This window comes from Emys orbicularis, chromosome 7, assembly GCF_028017835.1.
Source record: "Emys orbicularis isolate rEmyOrb1 chromosome 7, rEmyOrb1.hap1, whole genome shotgun sequence".
NCBI lineage: Eukaryota > Metazoa > Chordata > Testudines > Emydidae > Emys > Emys orbicularis.
In genome coordinates this window covers 65,692,888-65,707,878 of record NC_088689.1, presented here as the reverse complement: position 1 = coordinate 65,707,878, position 14,991 = coordinate 65,692,888, and positions in this window count along the sequence as shown.

Here is a 14,991-nt window from a genome sequence, read left to right as displayed (position 1 = left end):
TCTAATGAACCTTAGCAAGTAGGGTCACATTAATAAATGGTAGTTCTGTGTGAAATGTTTGTATTAAGGCTTAGACACACTGCAATGGAGACATACAGGTTCAAGACCTAATGCTTCCAAGAGCCTCAGCCTATTTTCATGAATGCTCACATAACCTTTCATAATAGACCTCCTTGATGAGCATTTATTAGAGATGGGTGAATACTAGTGTGTTGCAAGATATTGGGGTGTCTCAAAGAACCAAGGAACGTTTCTCTTTAACAAGATTAAAAGGAGAACTTTAGCTAAACAAAAAAAACCCATGATGCATTGGAAAGAGTCCCCTGAGCTAATATGGGTTTTCACTGTCCCTCCAGCAGTGCCAGAATTCTACTGGAAGAAAGCTCTGTGGCTGTTCACATCAGCACACTACACACACGCAAGTGCGCACACAGTGACCCAAATCCCTCACCGAAAGAATTAAGAGCTACTCCCTGCATTCAGAAATTGATCCTTTTACTAACATGATGGCAATAGACCAGCTAAATCATTGTCTACTTTGAATATAAACACACACCTTTTCAAGTCCTACTACAATTCCAGTTAAACTCGCCTGTGACAAAATTGGCATTCACTTACTAGATTACATGTCCCAGAACACCAAATCTAGGGTCGGCGGTCACACCCTGTTGCTAGGTGTGTAAGCTCTATGCTAGGCAGTGCTCCATGACAGGAAGCTCATGCTGCAAGATGGACACCTAGTGCAGGTAACTGTGCATGAGTCCTCTCAGAAAATTCTGTCACATAATCACACAAGTGATTAAAACAACACTATAAGGTACCTGTTTTGAGCATCAGTATATAGTTTGGGTTACTTCATAAGGTACCTAAAGGACCTATTCAATATTTACTTCTCCTAAAGATAACTCATCAAATATCTTCTTTGAAACTCAAACAGCCATAGAAATATAGGTTTTTCTTGCATCTCTGTCCATCCCCACTATATTGCCAGTCTCTAGATAAGACCTGTGTGTTTTTAGGATTACCCCATGTCACACCAAAGCAAAATAAATTGACTGTTCAAGAAGAAGGGAAGGAAAAGCACAAAAACAAACCAACCCCAGACACACCCACACATACTAGCAGCAACCTCTTTTGTCTCATGCCTTTCTACTAGTCATTGAATGTATGACAATCAATGCAGTTATTGAATGTATTTATTATAGCCACCCTTAAATCCCTAATAAATATTGCACAGCTAATTAGAGGCTCCCGTGCCCCACTCCTGAATAGTAATTTAATCTTTTAAATCTACTTCATTTTCATTGTATTTGGTTGACTTTTGTGTTCTTTCCACAGTTATTCCAGCCAATGAATTTTCTGTCAGGAAAACAGAAACAGAAAATAGAAGCAGAATATTTTAATCAGTTATTGGAGAATGTTGGTTGAAAATAAAATATAAATCTGAAAACATGAGAATTAAGAACCAGGTTTCTGGTGTGAAAAGTTATGCTTGTCCACTCAAAGGGCAAAAGCATATCTTGTGTCCAATTCAAACTACCCAAACACAGCTCAAACTTTTGAATATAGAATGTTGCAAACAAGCTATCCATAGACCAATAATTCTTCAGAGAAAGTACTTAGTGGGGAAAAAATTGCATTACAAGTAAATTAGAGAAAATCACTATCTGTCAGTGGGCCATTTGCTAGAATAAAAAGAGGTGAAAAGTATTGAATAAGTTGTTTGTTGTGAATTATTTGCTCATTACGAATTGAGCCCCCTGTTCTTCTCATGAATGTGAGCCACACACAATTTCGCTCTCACTACGTAGTTTATTAGTATTCAGTTTTGTTTGAATCATCTCATACACTATTTCTCCTAATATGCCAGTCCTCAACAGCTGAAACAACTATGTCTATAAAGATTACTCACAGTCCAACATTTGCAACTTTTTAGGTGGCAGAGAAGTGAAGTTACTATAAAAATAGTAGCTGGAGGTCAAAATTGCACTACATTAAATGCTGCAAAATTCAGAAATGTCAGATACAAGACTATGAAATTACAGGGACTTAGACTAGAAGGTAAACAAAGGCTGCTAACCAGCATCTTAAAGCCTCAGAACCCTGACTAGTTAGATAGCAGCAAACTGTTTTCCTCTAACTTGCTATTGGGAATGCATTTTTAAGTAATCTTTCCCATGCTTATTTGTGTACATAATTTTTTGGGCTACAGCAAGCATGCACAGATAAATATATCCTTCTCCAAACTTAAAAAGAGAGAATAAGAACATGAGGTACACTTCTGTGCATATTAGAGAGTGTCCCAAGATGAGTGCAGTGGGGAAGGAGGTAATGTTCCGCTTTGTTCAGAAGCCATATACAGAGCTGAACACTGAGTTTCCCATCCTTACTGCTTACAAATTGTGGTTGAAATTTTCAAAGCTGACATAAGGATTTAGCTACACAACTGTTAGGATGAGATTTTCAATGACTGCAACTAAAAGATAATTTTTGCTCAGTAGCACCAAATGTAGAGCACTGGTATGTTGGAAATATTAATACTAGAGAGGGGTATTATCGAGAACTTCCAAACATCATTGACATGGCTTTAAGGAGGCAGCATTTCAGTGTGTTGTATGTTGACTGAGATAATTCAGTAGGTTGCTGCCAAACTTGCCTTGATCAGGATCTCCTGAGGAAAATTCATGCTAGATAATGAGAACTTCAGATCAGAAGCTCTTTCACAGAGGGTGAAATTCACCTCTGATCAGAGGGCCAGCACAAAGTGTCCTGTTTAAGTCCTTGTGCTGCCTCCCTGACCAGAGGTGAAGTTCACCCAAATGCACAAAACCTAATATTTATGGAGAGGGTCCCACACCGCAAAATGTAGATCTGGATCCAGATTCTGAACACCCTGAAGCATGAAAAGGAACAAGAAGTCCAACTGAAAGTTCTGATTCAGCTCACTTCTAGTATTTTTAGAGTCTGAGTCTCTGCGGTTCTGAGAGCATCGGACAGAGTGCTGAGACTTTAATTTGCAAGAAAGTCACTTTGTCTCTTGCAAGATCAAACCATTACTTTGGTAGTGAAAATCCCTTTTTACTTGCCTCTGTTTTTTCTATTTTGGGGGGCTTGGCAGAAAGATGTGGTTTGTATCAGCTTGGGGAATGGAGATATACTGAGAATAATACAGTTACAATAGGACCCACTTCTCCCCATTCCCTTTGCTCAGCTTAGTGCTCTTTGCTCAGTGGCACTAACCCTATGAAGTCATTGCAAATTCTCTCTCTGCAGGGGAGGAGGGTGCAGGATGATGGAGAGGCTCCTTGTGCACTCAGGCAGATGTCAGTCACAATCTGGTCCACACACTTAGCAAACACACTTACAAACTATGACCCTTATCCTGCAAATGGCTCCGTGTGGGCAGAACCTGGCTTCCGTGTGGAGCCCCATCAACTTCAGAGGGGGTCCCTGCAGGCACGGGATTTGCCCACATGGAACTACTTGCAGGATTGGGGCCTATGTCTGAATCCTTTCCTCACCCACAGAAATGCAGCCCACTGCAAGCCAGCTCTTTAATTGCTCATAGTTGCACTACAGAACCGTTTTGGACAGCAAGTGAAAAATTCCTTATCCAACTGGGAATAAAGGGAGAATTTTAAGTAAATGGAACGTAATTTCCCCAAACTGGAACTTGTCCAAGACGTTGGAGCTAACACCTCTTGCAAAAGCACAATGGAATTCAGTGACCCTAGTAATCAGAACTTCAGTTTCATATCTTAGTCAAAAGACGGCACTTCCTCTGGAAATAGGGCATGGTTTTTCATACTGCTTGAGAGGGAAAGAGTACCACCAAATGAATAACTTCAGCTACATCCTGGATTTTCCTTGGAAGTGTCCCAATCAAATATACTGACCATCTAACCCTGCTTAGCTTGTAATAGCTCAGGGTAGTCTGACTACTCTTTGGGGTGGTGTTCTCCTCTATGGAGGTAGCATGCCTTAGAGATTTCTTAGTTAAGGTTTTAGTTGGATTTACCTGTGCAATATTTCTGTGAACTGGAGCTGCAAATTAAAGGCCTCTGAGCCCAAATACATTGATATCCGTTGGAGACTTTGGCTCATGCTGCTGCTTCTTGGAAGACATATTTATAAGGAGGAAATGTGATTGTGGGTTGTATCTTGCTGTATGAGATATTCTGCATGTTGTCAGATTAGGTCACAATCTGAGACGTCTTACTCTGTGATCAACAATTTCTGAAAACTAATATCTGAAAGGGAACACATAGCTGGAAGGAAGTCACCATGAAAATGAGCTCTTAGCAATAATTTCTCCCCTCTAGAGAAATCTGTATTAAAGCCTGTATTTCCTTAAAATTTACTGTAATCTTCAAGCAACCAAATTCCTTCTCAGTGGTCAGACTGAATCAGTCTTGTACCTGCACTTTTTAGTGGCTCCATCAGCTTCTACCAAATTGAAGCTTCCATTAAAACAAAAAAAACTATCTTTTATGGTTATGAAGACAGCCTACTAACTGATCCAATGCAGACCTGTTGTCTTGAGTCTGTGACAGAAATCATAGTTCTAAGAGATGAAAACTGAACCCACTCATCTCAGTGGGGTTGCTAACTCTGAAATGTAATGATTGTGATGATATAAATTTGAACATAACTATTTTACTACTCATCACATTACCAGAATAATCCAGCTACTCTGTGATTGTGGGTGGGGCATGAGAAAAGTGCTATTTTAATTTCTTTTCCCCCATCAATACTCTCCTGCGTTCTGGGTCATTAGAAGAAATGCAGGCAAAATCTAGAAGGTCCACAATTTGTCATCTTTCAATATATTGTACTACACTGAATGTAGATCAGTTAAATGGCATGAAAACTTTGTTGGCCACCTTAAAGTCACCTCTTTCCTCTGAGATCTTCTTTTCTTCTGGCTCCCCCAAGTAGCAATTGGCTTTGGAGGATGCCTGAGGACCACTTTCTCCCCTACTCCACAGAACTGAGAGGTTCTCAAGAGAATAAGCTGCTAACCAGGTTTATGGGGACTCAGAACAAATTTCCCTCTATCAAAAAAAGAATTACACAATTCTCAGGTGTACCATAGTGGCTCAGCACTTGTCTGGTGTTATAGGCCACGCCAGAGACAGGATCCAAGATTACCTGTATGACTGGCCTGTCCCAGTTGGCATTATTAAGCAAATAATTAATAAGCAACTGTCCCTCATCCCTGTCCCAAGTTTATTTCCATCTCACACAGTACTGGAGTGTTACCTTTTATTATTATAAGTTATATAGTAAAGTAGGAAATTGATGTTACAGGCAACATACTAACAAAATTAATTCCATTACCACCTGCACTGTTGTTTTTCTTTGCTTTGTTTGGGTCTCTGTCTCAGAAATGAATATGACCATTTGATTACTGGCCTAGTGACCCAGTGATAGCTTTTAGTGCTTGTGCAAGAGAATCGAATCTGCTTAAGTAGCTCTTAATTTTGTCCTCCTTGCAACGATGGAAGAGGCAAGGAAAGACTGTTTCCACATGAGATGACGCTGACCGCACCACAACCTCCTACCAGTTAGGTCTAAAGGTGTAATTGTTTGTGACTGAAGAGAAGGTACTTTATATGTTCCCCTCTCTGCCAGAACAAAAGAGTGACATGTAACAGGCGGAAGGTGCTGAGACAAATGTTGCAGAAATAATCCTAAAACGAAGAGCTGAGCCAAAACAGCCTCCTCTTTGGTTCTGAGAGAGTGAGTCACCAACAAAAACATCCAGGATTCCTTGAGATGCTCTAGATATGGAGTAAAGTGGCATAAAAGAAATATGCTGAATCACTCACTGGCCATTAATAAACCACTCTATTGAAGGGCTCTGTGCCTAGACCCACCAATGCCTTCATTTTACAAGCAAGCAATTAGCAGAAAGGAAAACTGTAAAGCATGTCTCTCCTGTTCCACCTTTGTACATTACTGCGTTCTCAGGATGATATAAAAAACCTGACTCAGAATAACTCATTAGCATTTTAAGTGTTATACAGCAGATACATAATGTTAACAATTGGGTGAATCAATGCATGGAGAAATGCTGTTCCATATCATTTTTTATATGGTGACTTGCCAAGATGTTCTAATACATGGCTGGTACTCTAAGATCCTAACTTGAATAAACCCCGCCATGTTATACTACTTCACTGGAAATGTGTTCAAATTAAAAAAAAATCTGGTAGAGCCATAAAAATAACAATGGTACCCTACTGACTTCTCAGTCATAACAGTGAAATAGCGGTGCCTTCCTTTGTATACAGCCTAGCCCCATCAAGCTGTGTTCTTTTGTAAACTCCAATGTTAAACGGAATTGGGTCTGAGCAGCACTGTGCTGGAAGATGGTAAGGAATCTGCAGTAAGTGATGCTGGTGATACAAGGGTGGCCCAGCACCTTCCAGCGATCTGATTCTCAGTCCCTTTGGCTTCAGTAGTTCTACTCGTATGAGTAATTACTACCTGGTGTAAGTAGGGGTTGTGGAATCAGCCCCTCATCAGTACTGAACCAATGGGCCTGATTTTCAGACAAACCAAGCACTCACATCACTGAAATCAATGGGAGTCTCTCTATTGATTTCAACGGGAGCAGGATCAAGGCCAAAACTAGACTCAGTGATCAAGATTGTCTAAAGTGACTAGTGGTTTGGGATGCCTCAACTTTTGGATGCCCAACTTCAAACACCTTTTTGAGAAAGTGCTAAAAACCTGTTCTCTCAAAATCAGGCCCTTTTGGGCACCCCAAAATGCAGACACTCAAACTTGATAGACATTGGTCGAGGCTTTAAAAAATGACTGAGTAGCATTAGGGTGAGTATATTGACTTAGTTTTAAAGTACTGTGGAAACAGGAAGATACATCTTATCTCTTGCAGGTGAATCATACTTATCTTGCCTGATAGGTTTTTTAATATTGAGGCATTAATGCAATGTAGAGTACAGGCAACTTTAAGTTGTATTGTAAAAGCAGCAAAGCTACAAGTTTTGTTTTGTTTTTAATGGAAGTTGGACAGAACTTCTTTCCACCTAACTTCTCTGTATCTTTTTTTTTCTATCCAGTATTTTAATTGGTCCATACTAATTAAATTTTAACTTGTATAATTTCATCCTAGTCACTGGTAAGGAACCAGAATATGAGCCAGCCTTCCTTACCAGACCAATGAGAGGGGACCCATAAGTAACTTTCATTATTGCTTTCACACCTAAAAAACCATGCAAGTTTAGCATATCACTTAGCAAAGGTTAATGTTGAATGTCGCTGGAATGAGCTGATGAAGTAATGATTAATATTCTCAGTGTTTGCAAATGTAATTCCCTGATAAAATACAAATAAACTGAAGGATTTGTTAGGATAATTACATTAAATTTCACAGTTGACAAAGCACACACAAAACTGCCTATTTTTCCTCACTATTTGTAAACATTTTCCAAACCTTTCTTTCTCCTTCCAGCCCAGGAAAGAGTGCAGCAAAAATTTGTCTTGAGTTGCTCATATAATTTTTAAAAACAAAGAAAAAAATCCAGTCCAGGAAAAATGACTTTGTTCATTTATATAACCACAGGGATTCCATGATTAGTTAATTTATATGGAGGATGGGTTTATAACTGCTAACTTAGCATCGTGTCTTACAACAATTATTTTAAAAAAACTTACAAAAGTGGGCAGTAAATTTAAGTGCTTTTCAACAGCTGTCTTCAAAGGGCTTCACCCCGTACCAGATATTCAATAAATCCTCTGCCAAGACAGTGAGTGGTTACATCACGCCAAAGACTATTTTAATTATTCAATTTGGAAATAAAATGCCAGGTGTTAATTGATTTTTTTTTCCATGATAGCTTTTAGCATTGTAGCTAATAAAGTTTTGGACTCACTAGCCAAATACTGAGTTACTAATATTCAGAATCATAGTGACTTAGGCTCTGATGTCACAGACACACAATCACAGGAAACTACTGTGTGTAAAGTAAAAACATGAGTGTAACCATTTGTAGGCTCAGCATCAGCTTCTATACGCAAGACCAGGGTTCAGATTTCCACTCCAACAGTGAGGATAAGACACTAGGAGAGAGCCAATCATAGCATGGTCATAGAGCCCCTTTGCACGTGCTAGAACTGAAAATACAGAAAATACAGTATAGGAATACTTAGTAAAAACTCCTTTATATTGTGCAAGTAAAGGGCCCAGATGCTTGACTATTGCTTGGGAGTACAGTGCACAGCTCCCCACCAATAAAAGCCTGATCTTGCTTACCCTACTCTGTTACAATTCCCAGAGTGCCTGGGAGACATGCTTCAGCGGGGAGTGCAGACTTGGACCCCAAGTGTTAAATGTACAGAGAAAGCTTTAGGAAAGGAGTGTCCAAGACCTACATCCTTGGCCAGTGACACAATGAAAAGAAAGTTTCTCTTCTTTCCTCCTTGCTCTCCCCAAGGTTCTTAAACAACACTCTCATGTCTTAGATAAGTGTATTTACCACAATTAAGTACTACTGTGTGACTCTTCTTTCTCATTTTGGCTTCCTTCTCTAATGCAGAGTAATAGGTCTGAACCTGCTGTTCTAAAGGAGTCCTATTTCAACAGCATCCCCAGGCTGTGTGTATAACCAGCGGGTTCTCCTCTGTTTCTGTGTGGAAATTGTGTGGTAGTTTTGTCTTGCTCAGGATATTTTCTTTCCGGTTTCTCCGGTCTTTGTTTTCATTGCTCCATTGTAGCATTTTGGCCATACTGCCTAAATAAAGGCAATCCCACCTCTAACATTCCACATCCCATAATGGGAACCAGAATGCGGCGACAGACTGTGCCTACTCAACCAGAGACAATGTTACTTGAGGACCCCTCTTGATTTGTGTTCTCATGTTTCTGACCCTCCAGGCCAATGAGGCCTCTTCCCCCCTGGAAGTAGTCAGTCAGCACAACAATAGTGTTTGTATGACCTGACCATCAGGAGCACTAAAATTCAATGCATAACTCTCAAGAGTAGATTGAGGCTTCCTAATGCCATAGGCCAAACATGCTCTAGTGTGACTGCTCTGACATCAGTGAAGTTACATCAAGGATGAATTTGACTCATTGAGTTTTTCTTCTCTTGGTGGATGACTGACAACAGGATTAGAAGAAAGCCTTCTGCTAAAGGGTCTGATCCAAAAGCCACTGGGGTCAATTGGAGTCTTTCCATTGACTTGAGTGGACTTCAGATTAGGCCTTAAATGCTTTTAATCAGAAATCAGCATGGAAGCTGACCCTGCAGTTCTCATTCATGTAAATAGTGCATTGAATTCACTGGGACTATCACTTTGAGTGACACCTACTTAGCTGAGTAAAGAGCTCTAGGACTTTAAAATCTGTGTTACTAAATGTATTTGTGATGCATTTCATAGGCTGGCTCCTTTCTCCAACCTCCCTGTTCCCCCTGACCCAGAATGCCCAGCAATAATTCTGTAAGTAATCTTACACAGACCCAACCACATTGAAAACTTCATCTTTAGAGTGGAATGAGTAAGTTGCGTGTCTATGGAGCAAAGGCTAAATCGTGCTGACGTGAACAATGAGACATTTGGCTGGTCAGCATCCAAATGGCCTTGCTGTTGTATGGTTACAGCATGTTGTAGTTATTCAGGACTCTAGGCAGAGTTTCATGAGCAGGAGTCACTAAGAAACTGTTCCCATCCATTCACCTTTAACTGTGAGTGTCCCTACACTTTAGGACTTTCTGATCAGTCATGAACATCTACTAGGACTCTGCCCTATAATACAATTTACTCTCTCTGACTGCATTTCTACCTGAGAAACACAGCAATGAATGAACATGAAACTCTCTATTAGATTGGACCAAAAGCACTGCACAGCAACAGGAAATAAGGTAAGGATGAAATAAAACCATTTCTTAGGGGCAGATAAAATGGTTTACAGAGGTTTCACAGACTAATCCAGTCAACTGGCATTGCGATTACTGGAACCGTTACCATTTAGTTTGACATGTTATGAAATAGCAAGAACCTTGAAGTTCATCTTTATTATTAAGGTTGGTTCAACTGCTATATTAAAAATTATTCCTAGAATACATCAGATTTCTTAATATAATAATACATAATTCTAGTGATGCTGGAGAAATTCCCTACCCTATACCTATTAAAATCTCTTGCATTAATGCTGCCATATATTTCTAAAGCAAATTTAAGTAAAATAATGCATTGGTATTCAAAGAGGTAAATGTAATTAGAAATAAAAATGGAAGATATCTACAGTCACCTCCCCAAAAAGAGATTTACTTTAAAGAACAAGATGGAAACATTTGCCCTAAAAGCATTTACCAGATGATTTCTCAAGAGCTAAAATACAAAACAGACTCTCTTCCTGCTGTTCTTAGCTATCCCAAACCAGGTAGGACTGTGTTTATCTTCAATTCTGAATTTCTGGACTAGCAATATCATTCAGCAGCTCTTCTTGGACAAAATACATCATCATTTACTCTATTAGAAAATAAATGTATGGCTGTATTATGGAATTTGCATTCCATTACCTTGGTTTGCATGCCATAAAACATTTATTACACCCTTGGGCTACAGTCTTAATAATGACTGGGTGAAATGCACTAATGTGATCTTGGCCTTGCTATAGAACAAAAGATTAATGCTCTTTGATGTCACCCAGCTAATAGTTGTGCTCGCCAATTTGCCCCTTCAAAAGACATTACAGTCACACAGACAATCCCTATAAGACTGAAGGGAGCAAAAAATGTTTAAGCCTAACCACAAGCTGAAGTCCAGTTAACCACATAAAACCCAATGTAATGCTTAGCTCTAAAAATAAAGGGGTGTGTGGGTTTCCTCCACTGGAAGGGGGGAGATGCTCCACATTTTATTCTCTCCTTTCCTTTTTTGATTATCCCCCACTGACATTCAGTTTTAAAAAGCCATCAATATTTCCTTATATTTTATGGCAGATACAAAATAACATTTTAGTTAAGCTCCTGGAAGACATATATCAATAGAGCCTACAATTCCAGGCCTCTCAAGTTCTTTTCATGTAATAAATTTCACTTGCCTCTGATAAAACTATTGAATTTTTTATCTACCTGCCTCTCTTTAGAGAGAAGAAAAGGAGGAAGTCTTGCATTTAATTTAATAGGCAACTTTGAAATTTGTAAGTTGGTATAGCAAATACATAATTAATGCCAGTGACATTTACAGAAAACTGAGATTGCAATTAAATTATGTTGTCATAACATCACAAGCTGTGGTCTTGTCAGATATCAAAAGCTGAGCGGGACTGGGCTGGATCAATATGTGGCTGGAACCCATCTAGGAAAAACCTACAAGTGAGTGATTGCCACCTAGAGAATCACTATCTTCTTTTGGGCCAATAGCCCATTATGGCAAGGGGGGACACTTGTGCTGCTGGATATGCCCAGGTTCTATTGAGATATTAGATGAAAATAACAGGAATAAGGGAGCCAGCTCCTCACCTAGTGTTAATCAGCATTGAAAATAATGGAACTATGCTGATCTACACTAGCTGAGGAGCCGTTCCAGGTAGCATTAATTATCATGTCCTTGCACATTCTAGTTTTGGAAATCTACTTAAATTTCTCCTGCAGTTTCAACTGTATTCTTCATTTCCTCTTTCATGAAATGTTGTGCAGTGTTGCTTTCCACTAACAGTGTTTTTAACCTACTGGTGGCTGCACTTGAGTATTGAGAGAGAGAGAGAGAGAGAGAAAGAGAAAGAGAGAGAAGTGACGTGACTTCTGTCTCAGTCAGTAAAGCTATTTGGTAACCACCTGGTTAAAAGGAGCTAGATATATGATTGTTATCATTAAACCCCTTTGTAAAATCCAGTGTGCTGCCAGACAGATAGACATTCTGAAGGCTCTCAGCTAGCATACAGAACTTCATAAATCTTGAAGAAAAAATGTGCTAAAGCATGTTAGTGAGTCAGCCCTTTGTAAACAATGTGGTAGGCATAGCAGATTGTTTGTGCAGAGTAGAACACCTCATTTTTGTGTTGTAAGGGAGAGAAGAGTGATCATTATAAAAGTCCCAGGAGAATTTGAAACCTAGCAAGCAAAATAAGATTGTGTGTGAGATCTTGTTATGAATATGGCATAGAAAAGACTGACGGATTGATGCTCACTGAATGGTGGATTTAAAATATCTATTTTCAGGTTAAGTATAGCCCAGACAAATGTAGCAAATCCAGTGTTCCTCGGATTGACCCTTATGAGCTTTCCTTCCAGTGAGGTAATACAGACTATGGACTTTTTTCCACAAGACTTGTTTTGAAGTAAACTTTTTCAGATCTATGGAAAATCTGCAATACCATTTCTGCAATGGAGCATGTTATACTGTAGCTTCCCCACATGGAACATGAATAGTCACTCACAGTAGTGAGAGTTAGGTGTATTCATCAGGAGAAATCAACTTGACAATATAGAACCTTTGGAAGCCTCAAAATTCTTTACAGAATTATCATTTACACATTACGTATCTAGGAATAGACATTTAAAATGGAATTATGTTTAATTTTATTACATCCATATCTTCACTTCATCTAATTCCCAAAGTCTGCAGCAAAATGCAATAATACATCTATTGTATTAGCACTACAGATTTGGGGCATGAAATGGAGAACACCAGATGCAACTTAGGTGAAACAAAATTATCCATAACGGAAGATTTCTAAGGCCTTGGGATGACCTTCTTTACTCTTTTCCAAAGTGCCATGGGGTGTTTAATGGCCAGATAAGATCTGAGCCTCAGTTTTAAGACCTACACTCAGGACAGCACATCCAGGATCTGCTATAACACCACGATGAGACATTTTGTTCAAAACTGATATGGAGCAAATTGCAAATACAGCTTCCTGTAGCTTCCTGGTTCTGCCTTGGCTGTCTCTCATCCAAATACCAGCCTGACCCAACTCTCCATGCCCTGAGTTCTAACAAGGCCATGATCTGATGAGACATGGTTACAAGCTGCAGGAGAAATGTCTCTGTTTCTGCTGAACTCTATCAGCTTGCCAAATGATAGACTTGGGGCAGACAAGTGTTTGCGTATCCATCAGGGGGGTATCTACAAGTGGGCCAGGTCCTTCACAGCTCTTTCCCACAACAGCATGACTCTCTCAGAAGCTACATTTACAATGCTTTTCTGCCTATGTTTGTGTCCATTCCTGCTCTCTGAGGAGGTACAGGTCATAGTGCGTGTTGAGAGTAATGCTCTCCACTTCTGCTTTACATTTCCAACAGAAATTCTGCAGGTTTATTATGATGCTTATGGTTCCCAGCTCTGCTCGCTTCTGGCTGACTCCAATCCCTCAACAAATTGTGCACACTGTGCTCTGCAACGTCCACTTTGCAGTGATTGCAGAGGCTTGGGGAATGGGATGAGGGAGGCCTTGCCTATTGTGGTCTGTTCCACCAACCCTTCCTAGCTTGGTAGTCAGATGTGGCCACTATTTATGTGAGTTTGCTACACAACAGTGTGATACTAAGGCTCAAAGATCACAAAGCAGCTGCCACGAGATAAGGTACTCACCAATTTTATCCCCAGTCATCTTGGTTAGCATATACGTTACACCTGTCAACCAGACTTGATCTGCCAACAAACACATGCATACCTTCCACAAGCAGGCCAAAAACCCTGTAGAACACATTTTAAGAATTAATGAATAAACTACCAGCAACACAAACCCAGTTAGGGCTTTCCCACTCTTGATCCAAATTCATGTGACCATCCCAGAACACGGAATTCAGGTTCCTCAGGAAACAACGTCTGCTTGTTGTGTGTATTACCACTGATGCCCCCAAATTACTTCAGGCAACAGAATATAGAGAAATATTTGGATACATAACGTTTCTTTTAAGTTTTTTTTTAAATGTAAAGGTTGTGAAAGTTAGGAAATGCCAAAATCAAGGTTGCCAATGTGGTATGGTGCAGTCTTTAATTACATGATCACATTACAGTTTTTCCACAGGACACTTGCCTTTTTCAATGAGTGGGTAGCAATTCAATATTTTTAATCCGCCACATTCATTTACTGCCCCCATCCAAACCTAGCACAGAATACAAAATCATTAATTTCCTCCTGCAAGTTTCTGTCACTGTAGTATCTGAGTGATTTACAAACGTAAATGAATTTATTTTCACACCTAGGGAATGAAGGCACAGAGAAAAAGAAGGCCAAAAGTACCAGTGAACTTTGGGTGTCCGATGTAAAACACTAAGGATCAGATCTATAAAGGTATTTAGTCCTCTAGCATCCCACTGGGCCTTGATCTTTCCAGATTACTTAGTTTTACTAAAACATATATGTTCAAAGCGCAGCTCCAATCAACTTCAGGTAGTCTGGAGTGCCCATCACCCCTGAAAATCTGGTCCCACGTGTCTCTCACTGGGCACCCAGAAAATGAAATACACAATTAGTGATTACCTGTTTAAAAAAATTGGAAGTGACTTGCTCAGCATCCCGTAGGAACTCCTATGACAGAGGCAGAGATAAAACATAATTCTGCAGCGTGGCATTCAACTTTCTTAACCAAAAGACTATCCTTTCTCTTCCTGTAATCCCCTGCTTCATTCACTACACACTTTCCAATGGTGAGCCAGCTTGTACTCCACTCTGGTTTCATGACCCGCTGGCACTATTAGTTGGCAGCTCGTCCATAGGGTCTTGAGCACGGCCATGTACCTAGTGCAGTTCATGAACTCCCCCAAAACCTGTCCTATTTGCAGCAAGAGGGAGACCCTGGCACACATCTATGTAGGGTACATCAGGTTGCAGCCCTTCTTCTGGCTCCTGTAGAACCTCTTACTGAGATTCTTGTTGCTCTTTTCCCCATATCTCCTGATCTGTGCACACCCCAATCCACGGTTCCACAAAGTCATGGGACATCATTGTCAGCCTCCTCCTGGCACTGGCCAAAATGGCTATCCATCACTCCAGGAGGACGAAACTGGGGA